The sequence below is a fragment of the Artibeus jamaicensis genome, unplaced genomic scaffold (genome assembly GCF_021234435.1).
Source record: "Artibeus jamaicensis isolate MK-2021 breed Jamaican fruit bat unplaced genomic scaffold, CSHL_Jam_final scaffold_1019, whole genome shotgun sequence".
NCBI lineage: Eukaryota > Metazoa > Chordata > Mammalia > Chiroptera > Phyllostomidae > Artibeus > Artibeus jamaicensis.
The window spans coordinates 18,487,187-18,493,853 of NW_026522025.1; positions in this window are offsets into that span (position 1 = coordinate 18,487,187).

The window sequence follows — 6,667 nt, forward strand, 5'->3', positions numbered from 1 at the left end:
CAACACTGACTGTGGAATTTAGGTATGAAATATTAAAGATATTAAAGGAAAGTGGATGACTTTCTTTTTGAAGTGAATTGTTTATCTAACCCCACCAAACACATGAAAACCTAATTCCATTTGCTGTCACTGTTCTATTTATATTAAATGACTTGAAGAATAAAGTAAGGCATCTTACACAACTAGCTCCTTTTCTTCCAACAAAGCCTATTGAATCCAAGATTGTCAGACATAAGTCAAGTCATTATAGATGGAAATGTGAGCTATATTGTTAAGACTCTGACTTATTTCATTTATTGGCAGCTTTTCAAAAGGGCAGACGGACACGGAGAAGTCTGAAGGTTTGCTCGTGTTTCTTCCCCTTGTGCAGTCTAGTCCTCTCTCTTTTGGTTCCTGTCAGATTGGTTCCAGGCAGACAGCATACAGTCAGATTTATCATGTGTTTAGAGAAAAGCTCTTGTTGGATTTTTTAGCCTTGAAAAACATTGTAGTTTGTTTTGAGCTTTTGATCTCAGATCAGTTAAACCCATGAAGGATGAGTACAGAAAACAGGTCCAGAAGTAATTTTGATGGGGTTCCTAAACTTTCCATTTTTGCTACAGAGAAGATAAAAATGACGCATCTCTAATTTAATAAAAGTGTAAGGGAACTGAGATATCTGCTGAAGAAAGACGAGCATTTCCATTTAAGTTGGCCACTTCAGAATGTTCAGATGAAAATGAATACACTTCAGTTCTGGGCTCTGTCATGGTTGAAACTTCTCTGTTGTCTCTAAAATGGAATGCGTACTCTGTTTCTATAGAAGGGTAATGCACTGGTTTAACAAGCTGGATACAGAAGACACCAAGAGCAAAATGCTAGTAAACTTGGTACCTCCTTTAGTCACTTAGAGACAGAGTATATTACTTATATTTGGAATATGCTCAATGTCAAGCATTTTGATAGGTGCATACAAACATACTTTTCCTATTTTAATCTCATAACATATCTGCAAATATTATTATTACTAATTTTACACATGGAGAAATATTCCCATATCATTTAGTAAGGAATCCAAATCCATGTTTATCCATTTCTAAAATCTTTCCATTAACAAGAAGTGACAGAACATGGTGTGTGAGAGCGTCGTCTCTACCAGCTGCTAGCTGTGGGTCCTGGGAAAGAGTTCCCTTCGCTCGAGGTAAATAGAACTGTGGTTCTCAGCAGACTATTTAGGTTCAGAGTAAAAGCCCAAGGTTACTTCTGTAAGCTTCTTAGATCCTGTGGGAAATCTGAATGAGAGGACCTGGGAAAATTTCCCAGCTGACCCCACATTTCCATACATGTCAGGAAGCAGTCAGTACCTGACAAAACGTGGGTTAAAAATAAATCCCAGTGGTGATGGCAGAGCTGAAGTTCCATTAACACAGCCATACAGAGGCGACACTGACATCTTTGAATTGGTAAGCTAAGCCCACGATTGTTTGTTCTTTCAGCTGCCTGAGAACCCCAAAGAAATTTTGTCTCAGGGCATACTTACTTATAAGTTGACGTTTGACCTTTACTTCCCTTCTTTTCTAGTTTCCATCTTGTAAGAACTTGTGCCGGATTCAAAGCCGGAACCACTTGCATGACTGCCATGCACAAGGATGGTCTCAAAAAGAAACTTTTGGGGACTTTTTGAAGGGGGAGTTTTATTTAAAGCAATTAGTAATTTACTTTAATTCATCATAGCACTTTCTTTCAAGTAATATCAAGTTACTTGAAAGAGATGACTTTCCCATAGATTCTGAAGAAACTGGAACAGATCAGTTGGGGGCTGGTGATTCTCGTCGGTGACATTGATGATAAAATGGACCCTGACACAGAAGAAGGTTATGAAAAGAAGCTTATGAAGGTTATGAAGGTTATGAAGGACCCTTCATAGGTCCTTCATAGGACCCTAACCTATGAAGAAGGTTATAGAACAGATCTATACTCTGTTTGGAACCAGAGTATAAGCAAAAACAGTAAAGCCAAATTTTAGCATCTCAGTTTCATAAAGAGTTTAGGTTTGATTTAGCAGAACACTGGAAAGCAAGAAAACGTGTCACATACACTTTCACCAGATTAAGGATGTTGAGTTATGTTACTAATGCGTGACACTTTAATTTTGTTAAACAGTATCTGCCAAAATAAACTGCATTTCTTATAACTTAAAAATATATGTATATATATGTAGTTATATATAACTATATATAACTATATAACTATATATAACTATATATATGTAGTTATATATAACTACATATATATACATAATAGTTTATTGAGTATAGTCAAACCTACTCTTTTGGCAGCAATAAAATTTTTTGAAAAAATAAAATGTTGCAAGTAAAAAAAAAAATATATATATATAAACACACCCTAAGATTTATTCAAGATCGCAGGGAGAGCATCACCAGAGGAGGAATCAAAATTAAAATCATGTTTAAGGAGGCAGCAAGCTTAAACCTAAGAAGATAGTGTTGAAGGTTAATTTTAAAAAGTTAGGTTTGGATGAAAATAGGAAGGTTAGAAGCTATGGGATAACAAGAGTAAGACAATGTCAGAAGAATAAATTGGGACAAGTTGAAGCTGTGGGAATGAGAGAGTGATTAGGTTGTAATTTTCATGTACAATCTGGGGGCCGTGGTGTTGATTATTGAATGAAATTCTACAGGAATTTGCTTTACTGTTGTATCACATGGAATGAATATCAAACGGCTTCTCTGGGTGAATTCTATTTATGACTTTCTTGAACCTTTTCTTGTTGTTGTTTTAACCTTGAAGTATAATGGACCTGCATATAAATAAAATATCTTGATAATTATTACTTTTCCTCTGTAAGAAATACGTGCGAATGAACTAGGAAGTGTAAAGTCATAATTTGGTATCTAACATTAGAAAAACCATGATGTATTATTTCTCTTCCCTCTGAAAATAGAGAGATGCAGAACTGCGTTGTACTCTGGGCTGAAAGATGCCACAGAAATGCGGAGAACCAGCCGATATTTCCATAGCCTTGTGCTGTGTTGTCCTCAGAATGCAAGGCGGAAAGCTGAAGTTGGAGCTTATTGCAACTGTGCTTTTCTAATCCATGAATAACTTCAGTGAAATTTAAATAGCATAAATAACTTGAATAAGAAAGACACATAATGTGACCAAATAGCAAGTGGGGTTCTACTGCCTGCTGCCCAATAGGCAAACTCTGGAGGCAGATGTTTGTTGAAAAAGGACAGAGGTCGTTTATTCCAAGGCTGCACAATTTGGGAAAAATGACAGGATTCTGCCCCAGAACCCATTCCTTATAAAACACTCAAAGAAAAATAACCCCACTACCCTTTACCAGATTAATTCAAGGCTGTGCCTGGAATTCCTTCTCCCATTTAAAATACCATCCTTTGGGAAATGCAGGTGGCTGCAGCACAATCATCCAGATGGCCTAGCTGGTTCCAGGTGGCAGTGTAGGTTCAGGCACTTTTTTGGAGTCTGTGTGCTCATGGGAGTCCTACTTGTTGTGTGCTGTCTTTTCCTCTGCTCTGGTCCTCCCGCCTACCACCCGACCCTCTCACCATCAGCTCTCCAGTGTGCCCTTGAGTCCAGCTGAGCAGGACCACGCAGTGCAGCTCCAATCACTGGAGCTGCTGCTGCCTCTTATGCTGGGAAGGGCCCGGGAATACTGCCAGACCATGTGGTCTCCAGGGCCCACTGGCCCCCGGAACCCTCAGGCCCTGACTGGGCTAGTGAGGGTAACCAGAAGGGGTGAGACTCTGCCCGCCTCCATTTAAACCCTTGGCCCCCAAATCCTATGCATTCTGGAAGCAGGTGGGCTTTCTAGCCAATACCATGTAGACTGGTAGGTCTACACTTCCCCCTGACCACTGTGACAAACTCCACAGTACATGTGTGCTGTGAACTCTTCAGCCCATGCATGCTCTGTGCGGGCTTTCTCCTACTGTCTCAGGGGCCACGCTAGTGTGTTTACCCCTACCCAGGGGTCGGGAAATCTACCATGTGCTGGCTGTGGTTTCAGTCCTGCTGCCTCCAACATTTCCCAACCCTTCCATCTCTAAGGAACACAGGCTCTCCCATGCCACATCGGGGCCCCTCTTCTCTCCCAGGAACACTTGCCAGGTTCCCCCTAGCAATAATAGCATCAAATATCAATATATTCCATAATAACAAAGGAACATGAAACTGCCAACTTTTGCCTGGACAGATGTAATTTCTCATGTCCATCCTAGTGGAAAAGTAGAATCAGAATTATGGTTTACTGAGCTAAAGAAGAGCCTGACTCATGGGTTATGGCCATGATTCACTGCTGAACTGTAGCTCTTCCTTCAAGCATGACCCAGTCCGGTTCAGCACTAATTCACTCAGCAGTCACATTTACAACTGAAGTGCAGATGGAGGGGAAAGACACAGTGCCTCCAGGAAATCAGGTGATTTGAGCTGTAAGCAGTTCCTGTTACCTGGCTCAAAGAAAAGTAGTAACCACAGATGTTAAATATAAAAATTTAGTTACAATTTTAGATTGCCAGTCAGGAAGTGGAGAAGGTCCCTGGCTATACACCTCTGCATAATGTAAAGAGATACATAGGTTATTAACCATATAATACCTAGTCTATGACTTTGAATTTATAATAAATGGTTTTTTTAAAAAGACAGTGAGGGGTTTCCCGCACCTCCATAACTTGTCTGGTGAAATATATGGAATGTTGCTCCAAGTTGAATTGCTTCTTAAATAGCGAGATCTGGGAAATAGTCACGACTACTCTGTATCTCCGCTGCAGTATTAAGGCACAGACTATCCGAGTTCCAGGGCATCTGGCCTCAGCTTGCTGGCCTGGTGTTACAGCAAGAGGAGCCTGCACTACTTCAGCCCTTTCATCCGAATGCTCCAGTGAGAGCTTTTCATGAGGAAGTCATTTTTTCTCTTACGGTCACTTAGCAATGATCACTCAGTGTATAAACCAATATTTGTATGTATCTGTCACAAATGCTCAACTCTATTCCGGAATATATCAAAGGAAACTTGGGAAATACACATGTGCTGTGGGGTTATAAAGCCTCTATAAAAGAGTGGTCAGTGTCTGTATCTCGGGGAATCGTAAAATACCTCTTTCCTTCCTCCCCTATAATGAACTCATTGCTGTTTTCTTGCCCTGCTTTACAAGAAACTAAGATTGTATGTATTTTACACAAAGCTGAGTATTGGGCTAAAGACGACATGAGGAAGAGAAGTGGGCAATTTCTAATCTTCGTTGCTAAGAAAATACAATAATATGGTTGTCTGTGGAGTCACAGTCAAAAGTGATTCCCTGCTTTGCCACTTATAATGGTATAATCTTTGGAAAAGTACTTGGCTTTTCTAAATGTCCGTTTTCTGGCCTGAAAAATAAAATTTAAAAAAGCTTCTACATCTTAAAGTTGCTGTGAGGGTTAAATGAACAAATGTGCGCCGAACACATTGCACATTACCTCCTTAATTTTGAAATTCCTTTGTGAACAGAAATTGTTACTGTTATTTCTCATTCTATAGATGAGGAAACTGAGTCATAGAGAAATAATTAAAATTAAAGTTAATTGAAATTCCCAAGGCCATGCTGTTAAAAGTACAGGACACGGCGTTCACACCCACTCTGCCTGACTCCAGGTCCGCTGCGGGGAACTCCGTGCTCCGCGTTTCTAGTGAGAAGAGATTGAAGTCCCCGCCAGAGCTCTGTTACATAATCTTTGTATTAGTGATATACACAATTTGACCTCATGTAATTGTATGGAAACTCGTCTCCAGTTTTTATACTATGCTACAACTTCAGCCATTTTAAATGAAAACTTTGATTATTTTAAAATCACAGATTTATTTCCAGCCAAGATGGAGGAGTAGGTAGAAATACTTTGCTTCCTTACACAGCCAACAGAAGGATAACAACCAATTTAAAAATCAAAAAACAACCGGAACTGCCAGAAAAATCAAACTGCATAAAAGTCCAAGAAAAAACTGGTTCACGCAGACTGGTAGGAGGGATGGGCAGAGACCGGTAACCAGGGCAACATGGCAAGACAGTGCTGGTAGACAGAGGTTCCATTTTTGTATATGGATAAGCCAGGAGGAACTAGGGAGTGAGTCAAACCATGCTACCCAGGGTCCCATTGGGGGAAATAAAGCCTCAAAAACTCTGTCTATACAAACCTGTGGGGGATTTGGAGGCAGGAGAAACTCCCAGTCTCTCAGGAAAGTCCACTGGAGAGGTCTATGGGGTCCTAGAATGTACACAAGTCCACACACCTGGGAATCGTCACCACAAGGGCCCAATTTGCTTGTGGGTAGTGGGGGAAGTGACAAAGTGGGGCATGAGCCAAGCATGATATAAATGGCATCGTTCCCTCTCTGACCCCAGCCCCACACACAGGACAATGCAGCAAAATGGATTATCCTGACCTGGTGAATACCTAAGGCTCCGCCCCTTACAACATAACAGGTGCACTGAGACAAAGAACTATGACCCAAATGAAAGAATAGATCAAAACTCCAGAAAAGAACTAAATGATGAAGAGATAGCCAACCTATCAGATGCAAAGTTCAAAACACTGGTAATTAGGATGCTCGCAGAAATTATTGAGTTTGGTTGCAAAATGAAGGAAGAAATGAAGACTATACAAAGTG